Here is a 2313-nt window from a genome sequence, read left to right on the forward strand (position 1 = left end):
AAAATAAAAATCAGCCACCGCCTGTGGTAACTTACAACAAATGTTCTTAGTAACTCAGCTGAACACTAAAACAAGGACTTTGAGGGCATACCATCGACTCTTGCTCACTCTCCTCGTCACTTGAGTCATCACTTGATTCAATTACTATAACTTCGGACTTACTTTGTTCTTCCTCCTGTACAAGTGAAAGAAAAATAAAATGAAAATATTAAAAAATCCAAAAAAATATAGATATTTTATAAATATGTATTCAGGGCAATAATATAGTAAAACTCACAAGTTGATTAACTGCCTGCACAGTCTTACTACTCTTAAGACTCAGCTATGACGGAGAGAGAGAGAGAGAGGAAAGAAGCATAAGATTAGAGAGATGAACACAGGCAAATAGTATCAGTATCGTATGCTGCATATTACCTTGTTAACCCTGCTATACGGTTTCATGTGTTTTGCAGGTGGCTGTAAGGCAGAGAAGTAAACCAACTGAGAACTTTTGGTAACATATCACATCAAGTTCATTCCTACTTTTAATGGTAGTGTCTTGATGTAAGTTTATTATGGAGAAAAGTGACTAACAAAAGTCAATATTCAGGATACTTGGGACAGCAATATTTAAGCCTACTATTTTTAATTTTCGCAATAAAAAGTCTCTGAGTATACACATGTATTACTTTACCTCAAAGGCACTGCTGTCAGAATCAGAGTTGGACTCGTTTTCCCTGACCACCAATGCCTGCTTTGATCTCAGCGCATAAGGAATCTGGTAACAAACATCTGAGTTAGTGATGTTTTGGTAAACCCAAGAAATCTAAATTCACAGCAACCAAAATCACAGTGACAGGACACATACCACTCTAGGGATTTTAATGCCACTAGATGTGCTGGGCTGAGGGTTGTCATTCGAACTTACTCCACCCTGCTGCAAAGTTTGTGGCTGAAAGAAAATTATAAAATCAACAACAGAAAATCAAGATATAACCCCTCACTCAAAATCGGTGATTGAAGATTTAAGTGGCATATTACCAAGGGAAATTTAAATACGGCAAATGACAATCACAGATAAACTCAAGATAATTGATCAGCTATGTAGTTCATGATAAAATTCCTACAGAAACTTGCAGCACTTGAGTTTCAGTGGTTTCACACTTAGCGTCAGAAAATGTCTAATAAAAAACCTCAACCAAACATTAAAAAAATGACAGAAAGAAGTTTGAATTTAAGATCATAATATCTTTCAGTTATATGTCTTTTAGAAATCTGCCAATAAATTATTTTTCAGAAAGCCAAAATTTATGCACGTCACGGAAGCAGACAGCAATAAGATCACACCATGAGTATAACATGAACAAGAATGTTAACCATATAACATTAGGTTAAACTTGAGACTGACCAATAATAGACGTTCAACATCTCAAAATTTATATTTTGGAATAATGCATTATTACTGTAAGAGGGAAGTAAATTAACTGGGTACTGGGTACACACTTACTGAATAATAGTTCTAGGGTTATTGGTCTGACTTTATCACAACTCTAATTAGAAAATGAAAATTCTAGTTTAGATAACTTCCATTTAATGGATAGTGAAAAGGCTGTCATTTCATTAACATTTTAGGTATGCCTTACTTAGATTATTTAAGAAGGATGTAATGTAAATGATAATGTCTACTTGAACAAAAGAGTTTTAAGATGCCTAGTTACAGCAAGGTGGTTGGCACACATGAGTTAGCTGCGAATAATCTATATTCCTATTCACCATGAGAAATTCTAAAGGCAGATTTGTCATACAGCACTACAGCAGAAAGTTTCTGACACGCCCATTCCTTAAAATATTTTTTTTTATGCTGCTGTTGTTACGAGCAGTGATTCGTTTAAAAATTCAGAGAACAGCATATGAGAACATATAGACATAAATGTTTGCTTTGAATCAACTCGTTCAAATTTAACTAGTAGGACAAAAAGCTGGGAAGTATCTTTGAAATTTTGCTTATTGAAAAATCTAAATGAAGAGGTTAAGGTAACTTACTGTCACTGATTGCAGTACCACAATTTTACCGATTATTTATGAAGCTGTAATACATAGGTATCTGGACTTTCAACAAAACTACATTTAGGATATATCAGGAATTCAACATACTTTTCCACCTAGAAGCAGAGGCTGGGAAGTCTTTTGAGATTGTATTTGAAAATCATCTCGTTCTTGAGGAGGTTTGAACACCTCATTAGGTGCATGGTTAACTGCTGTAGCCTGCTGAGCAGCCTTAAAGGTGCATGGTTAACTGCTGTAGCCTGCTGAGCAGCCTTAAAGGAAAGAGAA

The sequence above is a fragment of the Frankliniella occidentalis genome, unplaced genomic scaffold (genome assembly GCF_000697945.3).
Source record: "Frankliniella occidentalis isolate FOCC.00 unplaced genomic scaffold, Focc_3.1 Scaffold508, whole genome shotgun sequence".
NCBI classification, from domain to species: domain Eukaryota; kingdom Metazoa; phylum Arthropoda; class Insecta; order Thysanoptera; family Thripidae; genus Frankliniella; species Frankliniella occidentalis.